Source organism: Haemorhous mexicanus, chromosome 10 (assembly GCF_027477595.1).
Source record: "Haemorhous mexicanus isolate bHaeMex1 chromosome 10, bHaeMex1.pri, whole genome shotgun sequence".
In the NCBI taxonomy this organism is placed as follows: Eukaryota; Metazoa; Chordata; class Aves; order Passeriformes; family Fringillidae; genus Haemorhous; species Haemorhous mexicanus.
This window is the reverse complement of record NC_082350.1, coordinates 5,814,768-5,836,494: the sequence shown is the minus strand read 5'-3', so window position 1 is coordinate 5,836,494 and position 21,727 is coordinate 5,814,768. Positions and strand designations below refer to the sequence as shown.

The 21,727-nt window shown below is 53.6% G+C and overlaps 1 long non-coding RNA gene across 6 annotated transcripts; it reads left to right on the top strand.

Annotated features, from left to right (window-relative positions):
* The first annotated feature begins 3,929 nt into the window (after positions 1–3,929).
* LOC132331588 (uncharacterized) lies at positions 3,930–19,731 on the top strand. Of its 6 annotated transcripts, none has more exons than XR_009487635.1 (6): positions 3,930–6,385; positions 7,253–7,324; positions 8,865–14,823; positions 16,804–16,937; positions 17,743–18,420; positions 18,453–19,731. It is a non-coding gene; the product is annotated as an uncharacterized LOC132331588 (long non-coding RNA). The 6 variants fall into 6 exon arrangements; XR_009487633.1 differs by lacking the exon at positions 7,253–7,324 and having other exon boundaries at positions 3,932–6,385; positions 8,865–14,411; positions 14,629–14,823; XR_009487637.1 differs by lacking the exon at positions 7,253–7,324 and having other exon boundaries at positions 3,934–6,385; positions 8,865–9,022; positions 13,701–14,823.
* Positions 19,732–21,727: the final 1,996 nt, after the last annotated feature.

Here is a 21,727-nt window from a genome sequence, read left to right as displayed (position 1 = left end):
AGCAACTTCCCAGACCTGAAGAACCAAAACCTGGAAAACAAATGGGCTCTAATAGGGAAAATGCCTTCACTAATGTCATTCTATAAAAAAGTTTTCATTAGTTTTGGGTTTTTTTCCATGTTGGAGGAAAAGTGTTTTCATTCACGCATGGCGCAGTGCCGGTAACGCGTCAATCCTTGAGCATCGCCCAGAGCTTGGGCACCCCCAGCACAGGAAAGAAGGAAATTGTTTGTGTTTGACTGCAAAAATACAGTAATCTGGGAGGCCATATGGGGGAGGAAGCAGCTCTAAGTGTCCATTAATTGCTTGGGATTTGTTTTTAATTTCCCAATCTCAGGTTTTCATTCTTTCCCTGCGCAGCCCAGAAACGCCCCTGGGCTGGGCTGATCCCAGGGTGGGCATCAGGAAAGGGATTGGGATTGTGCCCCTCTGCCCTGCTCAGGTGAGACCCTATCTGCAGAGCTGCCCCAGCCCTGGGGCCCAGCACAGGAAGGACCTGGAGCTGCTGGAGAGAGCCCAGAGGAGGCACCAGGGTGAGCAGAGGGATGGAGCAGCTCTGCTGGGAGGAAAGGCTGGCAGAGCTGGGAATGTTCAGCCTGGAGAAGAGAAGGTGATTGTGGGCTTTCAGTATGTGAAAGCCAGAGCAGGACTTTGGACAAGGGGTAGAGTGACAGGGCAAGGGGGAATGGCTTCAAACTGAAAGAGAGTGGGTTTAGATTAAATGTTAGAAAGCAATTCCTCCCTGGAAGGGAGGTGAGGCCCTGGCACATGGTGCCCAGAGAAGCTTTGGCATCCCCATCCCTGGAATGTACAAAGCCAGGTTGGACAGAGCTTGGAGCAACTTGGGATAGAGGAAGGTGTTCCTGCCCATGGCAGGGGGGCCGCAGGATGAGCTGTAAGGTCCCTTCCAACCCAAACCATTCCATGACTGTATGAAGTCAAGTCACTCACTTTGCTCAGCTGCTGTGTCTTTGCAGGCCTCCACAACCTTCCCAGGAGCTGCAAAGGGCAACTCAAAAATCACAGGAGAAGCTTCCCCAAGTCTGTTTGCTTGGAGCAGATGGTACTTGTAAGGATAAGGGGAGTGTGTCCTGGGAGGGGCTGGCTTGTCCTGGGACTCTCCCTTTGAGTGAGTTCTGCTGTCAGGACATATTTGGGGCTACTATGAGTTCCTTCTTTGGGAATTCCATCCCTAGGATGCTTCAGGCTTGTTCTGCCTCTGCCAGCAGTGAGGTGAGCACATGCCATGGAAAAGGGATGCTTTTGGAGAGTGAAACCCACTTGCCCTGGGACTGCTGGCAGGGGCTGCTCCAGGTGGTCCTTAAAGGTAAATGAGGGTGAAAAGCCTGGCAGAGAACCCCAGGAGGACTTGGAATGTGCAGCCCCCATGGGTGAATCCTGGTGGGATGTGGTGCAAAGCCTCTCTTCTCCCTGCCCTGTGAATCCTCCTGAAAACGTGGCTATGGCCATCCCACCCACCCCAGGATTTCCTTCATCAGGAATCTTTAGGGTAAATTCCTCTGTAACTGCATCATGCAAAGCTGTCAAATGAGCTGCAAACCCAGTTTGTGAGTGTGGGCCCCCCTGCTCCAAAGAGATCCAAAATTCCCCAAGCCCTTTGGCCGCACTTTGGGGAGGGAATGCTCAAGTCCTTACGTAGTTTTGCACTGCTGGGCTGCATCCTGGTCCCACTGCAGACAGTTTGATGCCACCAAGGGCTCATGAACTTGTTCAAAATGTGCTTCCCCGTTGCAGCTTTGTGCCAAGCTGTCCCTGTGGGTGGCACATTCCAGGCTGGCATGCTGCAGCCCTGAGAGCCTCGTTCCTTGGCTTGTCCAAACAAAGGCAGGTGGCTGATGTGCTGGGAGAGGGAGACAGGAGTGATGCTCTGAAGAAAACAAACAGGTGGGAGCTGTACCCCTTGTGGGGAGGCCTCCAGAAACAACAAAGGTGTTGGCCAGGGCCCAGAGAGAGGTGGGAGCAGCCAGCACAGCTCCAACAACCGTGGCAGCTCCTCCACGTGCCCTGGGCAAACAAAGCAGCATCTGCACGGCTGCACCTGAGCCAACACTGGCAGGAGGAGCAAGGGGTCAAGAGGGCTGGCAGGTTTCTAATGCACCTTTCTAAGCTCTCAGGAATGTCAGAACCCAGAGCAAAACACGTCTGCATTACCCTCTGACCCCAGCAAGGTGTGGGATCCCCAGGAACGAGCTGGCTTTGCTTCCTTGTTGGCCCCCAGGATTCCAGCACAGCACTGAGTCACCTGTCCCTGCTGCTGTGTTCAGGGCTGTTCCATAAGAAGATGGAGGACTAGACACTATGAAAAATTTCTTCCTGCCCAGGGAAATGGTGGAGTCACCATCCCTGGAAGCATTCCCAAAATGTGTGGATGTGGCACTTGAGGCCGTGGGTTAGTGTTGAACTCTCTGGTGCTGGCTGATGTTTGGACTTGGTGATCTCCAAGGACTTTCCCAACCCTGAGGATTCCACAGGCAGTAGGGATGCTCCCCTATCACACAGAGGTCATCAGCTTGCCTCTGGCAGGGGGATCCTCCAGCCCAGCAGCACAAAGGACAGCCACACCCGGGCTGGGAAGAGCAGGCAGGTGTCACCTACGCACCCTGGGGACCTCCCTGGTGCCGCAGAACCTCGAGAGGCTGTGGCCTGCTGGCATCCCTGGCTCCAGGCTGGGTGGTTCAGCAGGGTGGGTCCGTGTGCTCGGGGATGAGGCCGAGCTGTGGGGCACCCTCCCCGTGGAGTGGCCGGGTGGTTTGTTTGCTGAGGGAGATAAAGGCTGGCGTGGGCTCGGCCGCGCGTGGGGCTGCGGCTCGTGCGCAACCCCGTGAGAGTGAAAACAAACCCCAAGTCCTTCCTCTTTCCTTCACCCCTGGCATTTAGAGGAAAAGGAAATGCTGATGGGTCTGGTTGGTGTTTTCATGTTTGCTTGTTGCTTTCTTCCTGGCCAAAGTCCATGCTGCCAGAGATTTTCGGTTAAGCTTTTTCCTGGAAAGCTCTGCCGGGGAAGAGGAGTGCCCAGAGAAGACCTGGGGCTCTGAGCAGGTGATTCAGGGGAGGTGGTGGGGGTGGTGGGATGCACTGACCAGGGCTCAAACAGAGCCAGCAGGAAAACTTCAGCCTGGAAGACAGAGGAAAACTTGGATGAGACCAAAACATTTGAATATTTTGAAGGTCACAAACCCAGTGGGGAGCAGACAGGAGAATAATGGAATGGATTGTAAGGGACCTTGAATGGTCATCCAGACCACTCTTCCTGGTGTGAGCAGGGAGCTGGACCTGGGAGAAATTCAGATACCACTGAGGATATGCAGGGAGAGCTGAGGAGCAGCAAATGTCATGACACAGTGCCAGGGTGGGGTGGCTGCCTGTCACCTGTCCCCACCACGCCCCAGGATGGAGCCAGGTGTTTGTTGAGCTGCTGTGTCAGGATGGGTCAGCATGTCCTACCCTGGACCATGGCCTTCCAGTGAGGGAACTCCATCCAGGGAGCCGTGGGGGCAGGAAAAGGGCCTCAGCAGCAGAGGAGGTTCTGGGAAAGGGTCTCCTGGGCTGTGAGGATCTTACAGTGACTTAAAGCCCAGCCAGAAGGGCAGAGCTGGGTATCACACTGTGGCTCGGTGGGCACAGGGGGTGTTACTTGCAGGGTGCCTTGGTAGGGTGGGGTGTTCAGTGGAGCTTTCTATGAAAAATCTCACCCTGGGCTTTTTTTGTAGAATCACAGAATGGTTTGCTTTGAAAGGGGCCTTAAAGCCCATCTCATTCCACCCACTGCCCCAGGGATAGGGACACCTTCCACTAGCCCAAGTTGCTCCAAGCCCTGTCCAGCCTGGCCTTGGACACTTCCAGGGATCCAGGGGCAGGCACAGCTTCTCTGGGCACCCTGTGCCAGGGCCTCAGCACCCTCACAGGGAGCAATTTTTTCCCACTATGCAATCTAAATCTCTCCCCTTTCAGTTTAAAACCCTTTCCCTCTATTCTGTTGCTATTTTCTTGAGTAAAATTTTTTTCTCTCTCTTTTATAAGCCTCTGTGAGAACCAAAAGGCTGCAATAAGGTCTCCCCAAAATTTTTCTTCTCCAGCTGAACACCCCTGTCTGTCTCAGCCTGCTGGTGGCAGCTACTGCTCTTCCCAGTGCTCTGTTCCTCTGCTCGTGTCCCCTCCAGGTATTGGTGTCCAGCTGTCCTGGTGATGTTCCTGCAGGGAGGAGATGGCCTGGCTCATGTTGAGTCATGGCACTGTTCATGCCTCTTGCCATCCCAGTAAGCCTGGGAGAGGGAGCATCTCCTGGTTAGAGGCAGGACCTCACCAACAGGTATTCCCATGGGCAGGGTGAGTTACAGGAGCCCTGTCACAAGGAGGTGCCAGGGCCTGGCTCTCCTGTTGGTGTGGGGGGTCTGGTGTTCCCAGCCTGGAGTGGAGGGAGTGGGCAGGACATGGACACTGGCCATGTCCATGGGTGTGCTGTGCCCTTGTCCCCAGGCAGCTCTGTCTGTCCCTCCTGGGTGAGCCACATGCTTCCCTCTTGGCCAGACCCAGTTTGCCAGCGGGATCCTGCCGTTGGAGGAGGAGACACACTAAGCTGGAGATCTTCCCAGAAAGCAGGGCACAAGCCCTACAGGGTTTGTAGCTCGAGCTGGAGCTGTCAATCCTTGTGGTTCCTATCTCTGGGTGTTGCAGATTGTGCTTCTCCGACCTCAGGTGCCCTCCTGGCTCTGCCTGTTTGGTGAAGAGTGAAGGCTGGGAGGAAGGCTGGTGCCCTGCTGGTGGCTCAGGTGCTGCTCTGCTCACAGGGATGTTTCTGTCTCTCCTCTGGCTCTGGGGGCCCCCAGGTCCTTACTGAGCACGGCCTGGGAGCTGAGTTACAGTGGCAGTGCTGGGTGACCTTGGTGTTTGCAGTTCTGCCGCCTTTATTTTGGCAAAAGACAGGTCCTGGCAGCCTTGCTGGCCGTGGGGCACCTTGTGCCTGCAGCAGGAATGGGAAGGTTGGCATGCAAAGCCAGGACAATGGGATGGTCAAGCGTGATTACCAGCAGCATCTCCCTTCCTGTTTTCCAGGAGTCTTTCCAGCTGCTCCCTCAAGTTGGTGCCAGCCTGGCCACGTCCCAGACATTCCCTGCTGCCCAGGCTCTTGCTGTGGGTTGGGACTGAGTGTCCTGAAGATGTCTGCTCCAGGAAAGCCCCCAGGGCTGAGCCCCCCGAGCGGGGAGCGCAGCCTCGGCTGTGCCGCTCCTCTGTCGTGGCCTCTGTCCCTGTGCTGGGCAGAGCAGGGAGGGAGGAGCCCCAGGCCTGTTCCTGGCACATCCCTTGGCACGCAGGATAACCCTCCCAGGGGCTGGAGCGACGAGCTGCCCCTGCCAAGGCTCTGCCTCCTTGTCCTTGTCTCTCCCAAACTTGCCGTGAAGCAGGACACTCCTCCATCCAGCCCTGTGCCCTGGCCACGGTGGGTGAGCACAGGGACCGTGACCCCTGGGGGCTGCACAGGCATGACCCAGCTCCTGCCAGGGATCAGGCCGGGTCAGGTGTCCAGGTGCAGCAGATGGGTTGATGCAATGTGCCTGTTCCTGTTGGGCAGGGAATGTTGCTCACCTGCCCGGGGAGGTACACGTGCTCCACGGCTTGGCACCGCCTGCCAAGCCTTAATCTCCCTTGTTTGACAGCTGGAGTGCTGCTGACGTCAATGCCATGGCTCAGGGGGCTTTTGGGGAAGAATGGGCAAGTCTCCGCACACGTGGGCTTAGCAGGAAAACATCACTCTGAAACCACAGTGGGAGAGCAGGCAGAGGGAGAAGGAGGAGCTGGAGACAGGACAAGGGGTGCAGTGCCAAGGGACGCCGCTCCTCTGCTGACTCACAGCCCGCTCTGCCTGGCTGGGCATCATCACTGATGCAGGAAAATGCCACCCTGCGTGTCCAGCTTGCTGGGAATCGCTGCTGGATTCCCTTCCCTGCCCATGCTGAGAGTCTGTGTGTGCCCTGGAAGCACCAGGCCTGCCCTTCTGAGCCCATGGGGCCAGCTGGGACCACTGCCATGGGAACCTGGACGTTGTCTGTGCTGCTGGGTGACAGCTGCTCTCCTCTCATCCTTGTCTCAAGGCCTAGGGAAGAGGTGTGGATCTGCCCCTCCCTTCACTCTATTGTCATTAAAGAAGCTGCTTGTCCCTGTCTGGATTGGGCCAGCTTTGGACATTGCTGTCCTGCCTCAAGGGAACATTTCAGGATGCTGCTTGGAAGCCATGCCCATGTCACTTTTGGCTTTGGTCAACTCAGCTCTGCTGCCCTCCCCATGAAGGAAATAGGTCCTGTGAATAGGCTATGGGAACAACACCCTGTGTCTCCTATGGACTGATCCTGCCTCCAGGAATCCACAGGTACCCAGGATGATCCAAGTGGTACTCAGGGGTCTGGGGAATGCTGGGCATCCGTTGTTTCTCCTTGCAGGGGTGGTCCAGGTCCAGCTCCCTTGTATCTTGCAAAGCCTCACTTATCCTTGGAGCCTGGATAAAGCTCTGGAGAGTCTTGGCATGGATATCATTGCTGCTTCCACTTGTGACCTTAGCAACACATCCTGATGGGAATTGTTCTCCAAGCTGGAAATCCTGTCTGCTCTGCTGCAGGACTCCTGCTCCCCAAGCAGCTCGAGGTCTTTGGCCAAGGCAGTCAACCCTTCCTGCAGGGAAATCACTCTTGTCCTGTGGCACAGGGCAGCCACCCCTGGCACACTTTCCCTGGGCTGGGCTGCTCTGCTTTAACATCCTTAAAAATATTCCATATTTAAAAAAAAAAAAAAAAAAAAAGGCAGCAACCCAGGGAGTGAGGAGACAAAAGAAAAGGAAGTCAGGAGTTATCACAAGTAGCTCCCAAGGGATTTTTTTTCCTGGCTTAGAAAGCAACTTGGTGGCAACTGTGCTGAAGCTCAACCTGGGTCATACCTGGGAAGTGGAAAAGCCTGAAAACCATTGCAGGTCCTGAGCTGAAAGCCAGGAGGGTCAAAGAACCCTGTAAATAAACCACTTCTCAAATGTAAGTTGTTTTCTTTTGCCCCCCACCCCTGTCAGCACAAAAGAACCTGAGTAACCCTGGAGTAAATTACTCGACATCTTGCCTCAGGTTGCTTTGGGTAATGTTTGCACCACTGGCATGTGCCTGTGCTGCTTCCCAAGTTCATATTTTTGAGGCCTTGGAAACTGAAAGTTGGATGATATCCACCAGGCAAGGGTTTTACCAAAGTGTCTCAGTTTTCAGGTCTCTGGGGAAACATCAACCATGGCTTGGTCTAGAGGAGGGGAAGCAGCACAAGTTGTGCCATGGTGAGTTTTTCTGGAGAAAGCTGGATTCCTCAGTTAGTCAAATGCTGTGATTCAGCCCTCTCTCAGCAAATGAGGCATCCAAAAGTATGCAGGGAGTTTCTTTTCCTTGAAATTCTGCTCCAGAGGGTACATGTGGGCTGTATAACTCAAGTTTTCCGTCATAGAGATAAAAATTGCACTTGATTACCCAAAAAGCCTCCTTTGATCACTTTTCTTAAGTGAGCATCCTCCGTGTATGACCTTATCTTCTTGTCCACCTTGCCCCGGGGTGCAGTGGCAAACTTCACTATTTTCTAGCTGATATTCCAACAGTATTTTCTGTCCAATATTCCAGCCAAGACTTCATGTGTGCACGTTTCTGTGACTGGGGGGGGGGTGTGGGGCAGGCTCTGCAGACCAGCCCAGGCTTTGGAGACCCACAATCAGTTCTGACCATGCCAAAGGCACTTTGACTATCAAAACAATGAACAAATCAGAGGAAATGACCATAAGCACGCTAGAAGCTTCCCTAGAAACTCAGCTGGGAAGACTTAGGAGAAGTGTTGTGCACACCTTTAGCAAGATGAGGCTGAGGAGGAGACGTGGTGTTTTAGAAAATATTAGAAATAGAAATGTTAGAAAATTAGAAATATTAATAAAAGGTGTTGCTTTCTGCTACAGACCTGACCTACAGCTCCAATGACCTCGGTGTTGGCAAGAGCTGTGATTTTAGCCATGACTTACAAAATTTGTGCTCACCTGAAGCATCAGGGAGGAAGAGACAGGGAACTGAGTGATTGCATGGAAAAGATGCAGCTCAGTAGCACAAGGGTGAGGGGTCAGAGTGGGGCATGGAATCCCCGATTCCATTCTTCTCTGGAATCCCTGAGCCCCCTTGTCCATTAAAAAGTGGGATCTGTGCTTTGGGGTTTCTTTTGGGCTCATCTTTGTAAGCTCTGTGAGTGGTGTGGGGGTCAAGTTGCTGCTGGTGCAGCTGGGTTTGCAGAGGCTGAGGGGATCCTGGGCTGTTCCCTCTCCAAAACACCCCCAGCCTGGGTTTGGGCTGAGCCCACACCTTGCCCAGGAGGGGCTGCCAGCCTTGGAGGGAGGGTCACCTCATCACTTCTGCCACTGAATAGCAGCATCTCATCAGGACTTGGCTTTCTCCCTGAGCCACAGTGGCAGATTCCACCTCCCTGGTGGTCAAGGACCAGGGGTCCCAAACCCCTTTATGAAACAATGATGGCCCAAAACATCGGCACGGGCTCGGCTCAGCTTCCCAAAGAGCTCCCATTGTTTCACTGGCCCCAGGAGCCAGGGATTGTCTGCCTCAGAGCTGGTTCCCGTGGGCTCTTTACAATCAAAAATCACATGTTTTCCATGGAAGAAAGGTCGTGAAAAGATGACATCTGAGAATCCAGGGGTTTTGGTTCTGCTGCCGACCACCTTGGTCACGGGGCTCCCTCTGGGCAAAGCCCGGGCAGGCTGGGTCAGTCTCTGCTGTGACCTTGCAGATTCCAATGGTTTTGCAACACACAATTCCTTTTTCTTGTTCTTTCAGCTCCGGGAAGAGCGGGGCTGGTGCTGAGAACTCAGCCCAGCCTTTCTGCTCATGGCTTCCTCCATTCCGGACAGCTCCGGAGCACACGCGGGCAGTGTCCCCTCCTGTGCCAGCACTGCCAGCACTGATCCCTCCCTGCCACACTTGTCTGTGTCATGGTAAGGCTCCAGATGTGGAACACAGAATCCCAGACTGGTTTAGGTTGGACAGAACCTTAAATTTCATCTCATTTCACCCCCTGCCGTGGGCATGGACACCTTCCACCATCCCTGGTTGCTCCAGGCTCTGTCCAACCTGGCCTTGGTCATTCCAAGGATGGGGCAGCCACAGCTGCTCTGGGCAGCCTGGAATATGTTCATGGAGAGATCCCCTTGAATGAATTGCAAAGGGCTCTGGGAAAATTGAACTCCCAAGAAACGGAGGGAAGAGATGAGGAAGCATCCCAAGGAGGGAGAAGTCAGGAGGATTTTCCCATCCTTTGCTGCCTGGACCACTGAGTGTTGCAGGTCCTTGGTGCTGAGAGTCACAGGGAAAGAGAGGAAGAGCTGTGGGATAGTAGAGGAGAAAAGTAATGTACAAAACCAGCAGACTCTTAGAACCCAGGCCTCTCTGTCTTTCTAGTAACTCCAACTTATCTCAGTGCTCATCCATTTCTGCAAACCAGGGGCTGACGTTTCCCTGACCCTTCCCTTCTGAGAAATGGCCCTTCCTGTTCACTGAGTTCATCAGACAGAACATCCTGATCTGTGGCTGGTTGTGTGGTTTGGGGGGTTTCGGCTTGCAGAGAATGTTCTGGTAGGAATATCTTACTCTCTAAAACCTCTTCAATGCTAAATCCAGCAGCTTTCAGAGAAAAATCAGAAGATACGGTGAAGCTTTCCCCCCCCTCACTCTACCCACCTCACTGCAGATTTCCTAAATCCATGAAACTGGGTGGAGGAGGCTGTTCCTTACTCTCAAAAATGCAAAGCTCAGGCTGGTTGTGCCAGACTCTTGGCCAAGCTGGTTTCTGTGAGCATGAAAGGCCTCAATGAGAAGCTCTCCCCACCACATCAGCTGATAGGAAAACCTGCTTCTGGAAAAGGACTTTCTTCCTGCCTTTTAAAAGCCAACTGCAGGGTGTTGCTGGTGGAGCAGGAATATTTTCCAAGGGCTAAATAATTATGTTTAATTAGTTTTCATTAAGGTGATGCTGCCAATCCACCCTTCTCTTTAGAAACTCAGCTTCTGAAAGGGCTTGGAAACAATGAAGCAGGGAAAATATTGTACCTGTGCCTCACTCATTTCCATCTGTCATGGAAAAGGACCAGCACACTCCCAAACTCCTTGGGAAAAGGGACCGACAGATTGCACATTAGATGTCCATCCCTCCCTGGTCATGGGAAGCCATGGAATGTCCTGCTGAGGGACACAGGGGTTTCCCCTCTGGCACCTGTGTCTGCACAGCCAAGCTGGCCCAAAGCCAGCTGGGGCAGTGGATCCTTGGTCCTCACTTGGCATACGTCTGAGTCACTGGCTTCCATTCCACAGAACCATCATTCCATCTGGAGCATTAAACCCTGGAATCACAGAATGGTTTGGGTGGGAAGGGACCTGTCCTTTCCCTTCCATTGTGGATGTGGAACACAGAATCCTAGACTGGTTTAGGTTGGACAGAACATTAAAGCTCCTCTCATTCCACCCCCTGCCATGGGCAGGGACACCTTCCACTATCCCAGGCTGCTCCAAGCCCTGTCCAGCCTGGCCTTGGACACTTCCAGGGATCCCGGGGCAGCCACAGCTACTTTAGAAACCCACTCCTCTGCTTGAATTTATGGTGTTTGACCAAAAAATGGTTTCCTCAAGTTCTGCCTCTTCTTGGGCTCATTTCTGCTGTTTTCCATTGAGCTCGAGTGCAACACATTCCCATTCAATTAAGGAATTGAATCTGGGAGCAAAACCTGTTTGGATCTGCTTTTACCTGAGTGCACACTTGCTTTGGGCTTTTCTCTGCTGAAATCATTGATTTTCTTCCTGAATCCTTCCCAAGGAGAACCCTTCCTACAAGAGTTTCTTGTACACATGAAAAGGTGGGAGAAAACAGAACCCACCACCCCGATGTCTCCACTCCTCCAGCTGTGTTACCCACCCAGCTGCCTCTTTGGTCCTGGTCCAAGTCCCAGCAGTGGCAGGGGACATTCCCAGTCCAGAGGAAGCCATACCAGTCAGCATTCCAGTCAGCCTTTTCAAAATAATTGCCAAGGAAGAGCACACACCCTCTGTTTGAATCCGAGTGTCCTGTTTACCTTTCCTCTTGGACGCTGCAGGAGAATGTCCCGGTATCACCTGGCCCAAGAAAAAGGGAATTATCCATGAAGCCTTGAAAAAATCCCCTGTCCTGGCACTTTTCTGAGTTGAAGAGGTGCCAGCAGCCCAGGTGAGAATTCCTGGGGTGGGGATTGCAAAAGAGGCTAAAAAACATTTGAGACTTGGCAGTGTGTGGTGGGGACGGCTCTGCCCTAAGGAGCTGCAGGTCTGCTTTCCCTCTTTGCACCCCACACCTGCTGGGTTTGCTCTGTGCCACAAGATTCTGCTTCTGTGAATTGTGCTGCTGTGTCCAGTGAGTAGAAAGGGACTCTGTGCTGCAGAGGGAAATGTTGGCCTGGGAACCCACCAGAGACGCCTTGTGCTCCTGGGCAGCATGGCAGGAGCAGGAGAGGAGGCTGGATTGTTGTGCAAAGAATGATAAATTGCTTCTCAAGGGACCTCACCATATAAACACACTGAGTGTGTTAAATCAAACCCCATATCACACTCCATGAGGCCTTGTGTCCTCACCATTCCTGTGTGATTCCCAGCAATGCTTCCAACACCAAGCTGGCAGTGAAAGCACAGCATTCTGCACACTCCATGTGATGGGGCTTGGAGCAACCTGGTCTGGTGGAAGACATTCCTCCTGCCCATGGCAGGGCTTTGGAATGAGATGGTCTTTAAGGTCCCTTCCAACCCAAACCATCCTGGGATTCTATCCAGTGGTTGATCTGCCTGCAGCAGCCCCAGGGAACTGCAGCAGTCCCAAACTCCCTGTATGGAGCATCTCTGGACTGTGCCAAAGGTAGCTGGGACACCCCACGCTCCAGTGAGACCCCAGCCCAGTACTATGTCCCCAACAAGGTTGTCCCTTCCCCATGAGAGAGCCCTGCCATGCCCTGGCGTGCCCTGGGATGTGTCCACGGGCTCTGGGAGGAGAACCACCCCCGTGGGTGCTGCTGGGAGATGTGCAGCCCCACTTTGGCACTGGTGCCCTCCTCACCACGAGGGGCACAACCTTCTGCTCTCCTTCTGCCTGGGAATTTGGGCGCTGAAGGTGATGTTCCCGAGGCTGGTCCCTCCAGGGGGGATGTTGGCTGTCACTCAGCGCTCTGTGAGTGGCTCTGCCTCTTATCTCTGGTGCTGCAGAACAAGGAGTCCCGGGCTGGTGTCCAGCTGGGGATGCCAGCAGCTCTGGACAGGCTGTTCACAGAGCCATCCCTCCCGGTTCGGTGCTGCCACGCTCTTGTGAAATGTCCTGGCTGCATCAAGGATCAGGGCTGGCTCTGAGGCTGCAGGAGGCAGGGAAAGGCTGGTTGTCTGGGGAACAAAGACAGCACCAAATCCTGCTCTTTCAACCCCTCTGTGCCCATGACCTGGGGGGAGGATGCCCCGTGTCCTACATCCATAGTTATTTTCCCAAGGATGCGTCTCTAGACCACGGCAGGGCACTGCTCCATGAAAACCCAGAAACTTTGTCCATCTGGATGGCACCAAGTGACTCAAGGGCCAGAGAGCTGCTGCCTGCACCCACCTCTCTGATGGGTTCTGTCCACACCAGGCTGTGATCTTTCCCCTCTAGGTTCCCCTTAGCCCCAGGTTTGCATCACATCCTTGACATCTCTTCTGGGAGTTTTCCTGGCTGACAGGACAAGTTGATGTTCCTGTCCTTGGGTCTTCCCCAGCATTTTGGAGGGGCAGCAGCTGCTGTCCATGCCAGCACCAGCAACCTCTGCAGGAGTTAATTTTCCTTAATTTGGGTGAGTGAGGAACCTGCTTCCTGATACATGGATGGACCAGGCAAGATCTGCACTGCTGTTTGTGGCAGCAGAGGGGAACTGGCTGAGTCTTAATTCCTCGTGGCATCTTCCCATCCCTCTGCTGCTGCTCTGCTTGTGCCCAGGCTGGGTTTGAGCAGACATCGTTCACCTGAGAGCAAACCTCCTGGTGGGACTGGAAAAGGAGATGAGTCTCCAGGTGCCCACGGCCTTCTGCTGACATCAAGAGCCCACAGAGAGGACAGCTTGGATCCCTGGAAGACCCCAAACACCAGGGCCTCTGGGGGTGGGAGGAGGTACAGCCTGAGTCATGCGAGAGAAGAACTGCTGCTGTGCTCCACCTATCTCAGTTATGTTCCATCCCCTGCCCCGCTCGCTCTAGCAGGGGAGCAGGCAGCAAACGATGAGTCAGGCATTGTCCAGAGAGCCTCCAGGGGACAGACATCATGCTATCATCTTTCCTTGGCTATCTCCTCAACAACTGCATCCTACAGCTGGCCTGGCAGCCCCTCCTCCTGTTTTGTTTGCTTCCTCCTGGCTGCAGACTGCTGTCGCTGCCAGGGAAAGTGCCGACGGTGCCTCTCAGTCTATTCCACCTAAATTTAAACCACTATTTTTATCTTTCCAGGCTCATTGTGGTTTAAATTTGGTATTAAAAAGTCACGTGAGGAAAGCTGTTGTCTGATGTTTGGTGCCTTGGTGATGAGGACCTCATCAGCCTTGCCATTGAGTGTCCTGAGCATGAGGGATGGGGTTGTGTTTCCTACAGACATTCCCCAAAGGAGCAGGGAGGAGGCAGGAGCAGGATGGGATGTCCCATTTCTCTTCCCAGCTGAGTGTTTCCAGTCAAGAGGCTCCTTCAGCAGCATGTCAACACAGAGATAACAGAGGTGGGCACATTTCAGGAAGCGGTTCCCAGAAGTGGGTTGACATTTCTCACTGGTGTGACCTGGTGACTGCAGGAGAAGGAAAAGCAAAGCCAGAGGTCAAATACAGGAGGAAATGATCCCTTGCTGAAATTATTGAACTTGTGTGGATGAAAAGACATTGAACATGTCTTTGGGTGTGAGTCAGAGCTTTTCCCTTCATGGTGCCGAGGGGAGCACTGGGCTGTGGGGTTCCTGCTGTCCCTGGGGTGCCAGGGATGCTGGAATCTGGGCTGAGTGGGGTGAGGACTTTGGTGTCTCCTCACCAAAAGAAGGGCAGTGCTTGGGATGGGATGGTCGAGCAGCCCCACTGAAATCACCCCACAGGCTGTCTGTGAAGGGCTCAGCTGGCCCCAAAAAGAGTGGTGGTGTCCATGAGGCTTCCCATTGTTCTGGATAGACGGTGCCCACCCCTGCCAGGTGAAGCCAATTCTCCTTGACTCCAGAAGGGAGGGAGCTGAAGGATGACTGTGCAATTCCAAATGCTGACCAAACTCCCCCAGTGGCCTCTACCACCCTACCCCAGTGACAGTGCTGCGTGGTCCTCCCTTCAGGTGAGTAGCTCAGGGGAGTTTCTTCTCTAAAGAACAGCAGCTCCTGTCACTCTCCTTTTGCTCAGGGTGTGGGGAAATTTTAAAATGCCACTTCCAAGGGAAAACAGGCAGCTTGCTCCATGAGCTGGCAGCTTGTGAAATGATTGATTCTGGGAGAGCTTCAGGGGGCCATCACTGACCACATCCTTTTTACACTGGGGTGTATCTCCCCTTACAGCTCTGGGCTGGCTTGTCAAAGAGAGCTGGAGTGGGGTCTCTGTGCAGCCAGCCACTATGGATCCAGCTGGTGGGATCTCAGCTGCGCCTCTTGCTCTGGAATTCAAACCTTGTGACAAATCCTTCGTCTGACTGTCAGCTGTCAGATACAGAGGAGGAACACAATGTTCCTGACTCAAAACCAGTCATTTCTAAGGTAAGTCAAGCCAAGCCCATCAGGAAGATGGTTGGTCAAGGGAGTTCTTCTGGGTGGGAGGGCTCCATCATGGCTGTCAGAACCATTCACTGATTGCCCTGTGAAAATAAAGACCTGCCTCCCTTTTCAGGGTGAGGCTGAGCAGCCGTGGCAGAGGCTGAGCAGTCACTCAGTCACTCTCTCTGTCACCTGGCGGGAGGCTCTGAAGTGGCTCAGGTGGAGTGTGAAGGCAAAGTGTGTGTCATGGGAGCTGGCAGCTCCTCACCACACCTGCTCCAAGCTCACTCCCTTCTTGTGTGACCTGGGTCCTTGCTGTCCTCAGAGCACTGGGAACAGCCAGGCTGCCCTGCTGACACCCTGAGCAGGGGCTGTGTGGGCTGGGGCTGGTCCAAGGACGTGGTGCTGAGTGGTTCCTTCCACCAGCCCATCCCCAGCACAGTCAGGGGCACACGGGCTGTGGGGTGGCCTGGGAGCTGCAGCATCACCTCCATCAGGATGCTGGATCGTGGAACCACGCTATGGTTTGGGAAGGGACATTAAAGCCATCCAGCCCCACCCCACCTTCCACTGTCCCAGGTGGCTCCAAGCCCTGTCCAGCCCGCCCTTGGACACTTCCAGGGATCCAGGTGCAGCCACAGCTCCTCTGGGCAACCTGTGCCAGGAGTAACCACTCTCACAGGGAAGGATTTCTCCCCAGGATCCCACCTAGCCCTGCCCTCTCCCAGTCCCAAGCTGTTCCCGCTTGTCCCATCTCCTAAAGGAGAAGAGGAAAGAGAGGATCCTCTTTCCAACAGGTTTGACTGGAATACTTTGACTTTTTTTCCATTAAAAATTGTTTCCAAAGAGGAAGGAAAAAAGGGACACCTTTTGTTTCAAACCCAAAGCTTTTCACAATCATTTAGAATGTGGGCTGGGGGGGATGAGGGAAGGAAGATGTTTCAGAGTCCTCAGCCCATTTTTGAGAGGAAACAGCGGCAGATTATTTTGCTCAGAAATGATTGCTTATGAATGTGAGCTAATCACAGAGTGCTAAAAAAGGCACGATCTAAAGGAAATGTTTTGAAATTGTGAAAGGGTAACGCTGCAGCCAACCTGAGACTGCAACTTTCTTCTGCTGATGAAGCTTTTCAAGAGCAGAGTTTTTGTCTGGATTGGAGATGGGAGGGGTGGGAGGTTCCTTGAGTTCTCCAGGTATGAGAAACCTGAGACTACAGCAAGGCAGCACTCAGATTTCTCAGCTGTTACCTGTTTTCCTTCCATTTCTTTATGGAAAACTGGCAGGGGTTCTGGCTTCTCTCCAGTGCTCCTCCTGTGCCCTGGACGTGGGTCCGCGGGGACTTGCTCCCACCCAGCCCACAGAGGAGATGCAAAGAGGCCTCCTCCTCCTGTCAGGGAGAAACCAAGAGCTTTGAAAGCCATCCCCAGGTCACCTGTTCTGTGATATGTCACATTTCAGTGCTGTTTTTCTCCTAATTTGTCGGCCATCCCCCGAGCTCTCATGGCTCCTCAGCCCAGAGCACATCCCACCGTCTTGCCCTCTGTTTTCCACACTAGAAGAGGTGTTCCCATGAGCTGTGCCCATGGGGACTGCTTGGATGGCTCTCCATCCCCCTGGATGGGGTGGTTGGATGGCTCTCCACTGCTCCTGCATGTGGCTCCACTGCTGCTGAAGTGGGAAGGGCCAGAGAAGGATGGAAATTGTGATGGGAGAACTCCTGTGTTTATCAGCAGAAAGAAAATGTCATTTCCATTGGAAAATATTTCAAGGTGTTGCAGCATTTCAAGATGAAACAAAATCTTTCCCTGCAAGATGTCGATTCCTGCCATTGTTCCAGATGGATTTGCCTGTTCCAAGGAAAACAAATTTCACCTGCAATGGCTCGTGCCGATAGCAGCTCAAAATCAGCTCTTCCCTGCCCGCACTCAGAGCTTGGAGAGGCTCTTAGGATCCAAAAAACCTCTTCACTGTTTTGATTCCAGCTTCTCCAAACAGAAAGTTTCCAGCATGTTTTGTCCAACGGGCACTGCAGTTTTCCATCCTGCCCTGGATGGAAATGCCCGCCTTCTCCTCTGGGAATGACGCCCAGGATGGAGCCAGAGCTGCCAGCACCAAGGTATGGCCAAAGCCTTCACCTTAATTTGGGGGTTTGAGCTGCTAAATCTCAGTGCTGGAGGGAGCCCCATGGGAAGAGACACCCTCCCAAGGTGTTTTGTGTGGGGATGTAAAGACATCGTAGCAGCAGTCGGTTTTTCCTCCTTGGAAAACCTCAGAGGAGGAAAAAAGAGATCCAGCAGCTTTGGGCATTCAGGAACAGATCTGTCAAACCTGATTCCCAGCTGGGCTCTACTAAACCCGTGTCAGCAGGGCTTGGTGGCTGCCAAACCTCAGCACCTTGCTCAGAGCCAAGCAGAGCAGGTTTAATGGCTTTGTCCTGGGCTGTGCTGAGGAGTTTGGTGCCTGAAATCCAGGCTGGCTCCTGGAGGGGGGTGGCCCTTCCCTGGCTCCTGGAATCCAGGCTGAAGGGGGTGGCCCTTCCCTGGTGACAGCCAAACCATGCAGTGACACCCCGATCTGCAAGATTTCCAACCAAACAAGGAGCTTTTGTGAAACTTCTGAGCAGTTGAAAAACAAAATGGAAAAAAAAAAGCGATGATTACACAACTTTGTTGGCACTCCTGTTGCCATCATCGTTAAATAAGTCAATATATAGTATAATAAAAATATTTTGTTGCCTATTAGTGGAGACTGAAGCATTTTCCTTGCAAACACATAACTCTCATTCCATATTTAACAATGCCCAGAACTTCAGGACTTGCAGCAGTGTGAGTGCAGTCAGAGCCAGAGATGTCAGGAATGAGATGTGCTGAATTCACTCTCACTTATCCTCTTTTTATTGAATTTAACTTTTTTTTTTCCAGAGGGAAGCCTACAAGCATCCAAAGTTTGTGGTTTTACTGTCCTCAGAATGGCTTCAGGAGGGATCAGATCAGAGCTGTGATCTTTGCACAGTGCTTGGACCAGCTCCTGCCATGTAATGGGGTAAGAGCCATTAAAGCTTTTGGATATTTTTCTTTTTTCAGTTTAATTTCCATTCAGTGGTGGCTGCCAGAGCACTCTGAGGTCTTTTAAAGGAGGCAAAACAGCTAAAGAGAATAATTTCCAAGTTTAAGGGCCACAGAAGCTGTGGCTGCCCCATCCCTGCAAGGCCAGGTTGAGCAGATCTTGGAGCAACCTGGGATAGTGGGAGGTGTCCCTGCCCATGGCAGGGGTGGCATTGGGTGGGCTTTAAAGCCCCTCCCCAGCCAGACCATGCTGTGATTCCATGATCCACCCAACAAGGATCAGCTCTTGGAGGAAGTGAAGGTTTCCAGTGGGATGTGACCAGAGTGGGCACTTGGGTGCCCCGTGTCCTGAGCCACAGAGACCATCCCACCCTCCTGGCCCTTCCTGGGCTGTCTGTGGGGACTCTGTGCTCACGTCAGTCCCTCGTGTGCCAGAGAGCAGAGACTCCTCACCCACAGTGAATTAGAGGGTGTCACACGGTGACACATCTCACACAGAGAGGTGTCACACGGTGACACATCTCACACAGAGAGGTGTCACACGGTGACACATCTCACATAGAGAGGTGTCACCTGCCAGGCCTTCCCGAGGGAAGAAGGAGGCTGACACCTGAGCTCTCTGTCCTTTCCTGGCATGGCCAGTGCAGCTGGATCACACGGGCTGGGAGCAGGTGATGCTGAGGTGTCACCACCTCCTTGCCTGGGCTGGGATGAGCCCCTTGCTGAGGGGTGTCCCCCTGGATAGGATCCTCCTCGAGCTGCTCAGGGCCTGATGCAGTCCCACGTCTCACAGCCCTGCAGACCTGCAGGGATTTAGGGCACTCCTACAAGCAGCAGCAGGATTTGGTGCTGCTGGATGCACCAGCTTTGCCCTGCAACCCGTTTTGAGGCAGGGAAGAGCCTGGAAAAGTCTGTCTCTCCAGGGTGTGAGTCCATGGAGGTGTGGAGGTTAGGGAATTTTACATAAATATTTGACTCTACCTTTTCAGGCAGCAGAATCCTCGCTTAGGGGCACTCATCCTGAAATATTTACCAACTGTGCAGTTTATTGGCAGTGGGCAGAAGCAATTTAGATTGTCTCATCGTGATCACTTGAAGCAATCTCAAGGAAGTGTAATCCTGCTTTGAATGGCCGTGTCAGATCCTTGTCTGCCTGCTTTAATTGCTTTTCCTACAGGATACTGATGCTTCAGATTGCAAATCCTCCCAGGCAAAGGCTGTCTCTTTGTTCTGGTGTGCAGAACACATCCTGCAGGGAAGGCCGGGGCTCTGGCTTGGCTACAGACATCTGGCTGCTTGAAACGCTGTGCTCAGAGAGTGCCAGGAGGGTGTGAGGGCTGGGGGGTCCTGTGGGGGCCGGGTGACCCCTGGAATTCTCAGCACGCACACGGCAGCGAGGGATGCGCGTCACCATCCGTCCTTCCCTCGTGGATGGCACAACACAGGTGGGCAGGGAGTGGCATAAATTATCTGAATTCCAGTCTCCCTCCTTCAGCCAGCCAGAAGAGTTTCTCCTCTGGAATGTCCTGAGCTAAAGGCCCCACAGGTGACACCTTGGGGATGGCATCTCCAAAAGATTTTGGGGAGAAAGGAGAGGTGGGAAAGGTGTCATGGAGAATGGAGAGTTGGCTCTCCCACCAAAGTAATCCACCCCTCAGGCCATCTCCAGTTTAACTGAAGAGCTTCTGGTATTATTCATATTAATATGCACATTAATATTCATCATTATATTCATATTTATATTAATGTTATAAGCATTTAACTGAAGAGCCTCATGGGATTGTCTTTACTGATGGTGAAACTCAAGTGGCCTCAGAATAAACAGGAGTTACTTGAAACAGAAAAGGCAGAGGAGAAGAAAGTGGTTGTTTTAAGAGACACAAAGCACCACCAGCCAGGGCTCATTTAGAAGCATTTCCTCCATTCTCCTGTGAGCTCTTAAAAGTGGAGGAACTCCTGCTGTCCTCTCTGCTCTTCCTAGAGCCTCAGCCTGCCAAAATCTCTGCCTCCACAGCCTCCCTGCAGTCACAGCCTGGCAAAACCTGCCTTCCCATCTATTCCTCCAGAATTCACCTTGCTTCTGCTGCTGCCCTGCAGGAGGCTTGCTTGCCTGGCTTTGGATTTGGGATGAGCAGCTGGAGGTATTTATTAGTCAGCCCCATGGGAGGGAAGGTCTACCCCTGACACGCAGCTCTGCCGTCACCCCTGGAGGAGCTCCCTGCCCTCCATCCCACCTTGACCTCACTCCCAGTCCTGGGTGTAGCTCTGGCTGCCCTGCAGGGCTGGGGGTGGCCTCGGGTGGAGGACAGGCAGTGTCACCTCCTGCTCTGGGGCTCAGCTGTCACTTGTCCCAAAAGCAAACCCCCTCTGGGCCTCTCTGGCATGGGGACAGCAGTGTCCCACTGCTGTGGGGCCAGAAAAGAGGCCAGAGACCCCCGTTTTCTCATGTGCAGCTCATTTTGTTAACTCCTGTTGCACAATCTCTTGATTTAAAAGCAGTGCAGGCGTAGGAAAGCTGGAGATGAACCTGTGTCCAAGGGCTGGAGTTTCTCTTCCAGCAGGATAAAAGTGTGGGAGATGTCAGCAGTGCTCTCTGATGGCCAGAGATGACTGGAATTTAAACTCAGATTGCCAGCTTTTATTGTGTTAGTGTGGTATTTAAGCTGCCATGGCTTGGGCAGTGCTCCCTGCTAGGGAAAAACTGGGAGCTGTTCCTGGAGCACAGACCAGGATGGTCTGGGAGCCCTTCCTGGAGCACAGACCAGGATGGTCTGGGAGCCCTTCCTGGAGCACAGACCAGGATGGTCTGGGAGCTCCTCTGGAGCACAGACCAGCATGGTCAGGGAGCCCTTCCTGGAGCACAGACCAGCATGGTCTGGGAGCTCCTCTGGAGCACAGACCAGGATGGTCTGGGAGATCTTCCTGGAGCACAGACCAGCATGGTCTGGGAGCTCCTCTGGAGCACAGACCAGGATGGTCTGGGAGCCCTTCCTGGAGCACAGACCAGGATGGTCTGGGAGCTCCTCTGGAGCACAGACCAGCATGGTCAGGGAGCTGTTCCTGGAGCACAGACCAGCATGGTCTGGGAGCCCTTCCTGGAGCACAGACCAGGATGATCTGAGAGCTCTTCTGGAGCACAGACCAGCATGGTCTAGGAGCTCTTCTGGAGCACAGACCAGGATGGTCAGGGAGCCCTTCCTGGAGCACAGACCAGGATGGTCAGGGAGCTCCTCTGGAGCACAGACCAGGATGGTCTGGGAGCTCTTCCTGGAGCACAGACCAGGATGGTCTGGGAGCCCTTCCTGGAGCACAGACCAGGATGATCTGAGAGCTCTTCTGGAGCACAGACCAGGATAGTCTAGGAGCTCTTCTGGAGCACAGACCAGGATGGTCTAGGAGCTCTTCTGGAGCACAGACCAGGATGGTCAGGGAGCCCTTCCTGGAGCACAGACCAGGATGGTCTGGGAGCTCCTCTGGAGCACAGACCAGGATGGTCTGGGAGCTTTTCCTGCAGCACAGACCAGGTGGGTCAGCAGGGTGTGCAGCCCCTGGGGGGTCCCAGTGCAGTCATGGCTGGACATGAACCAGCTGTTTTCTTGCCTTACCTATTGCAAGAGCTGCACATTGAGAAATCCCAGGTGGTTTGCCAGCAGCATTTCCCCCTGCCCTCCAGCAAACTGGCCCTGCTGGGGCACCTCCCCATGTCTGAGATCCAGCAGGGGCTTGCTGGGGGTGGCCAGACCCGGGGAGCACAGTGGTGCCTGAGGGGACAGGTCCTGTGCTGCCCAGCAGGTCTGAGGCTGCTCCAGCCCCTGAGGGGATGTGTGGTCAGTTCCCACCA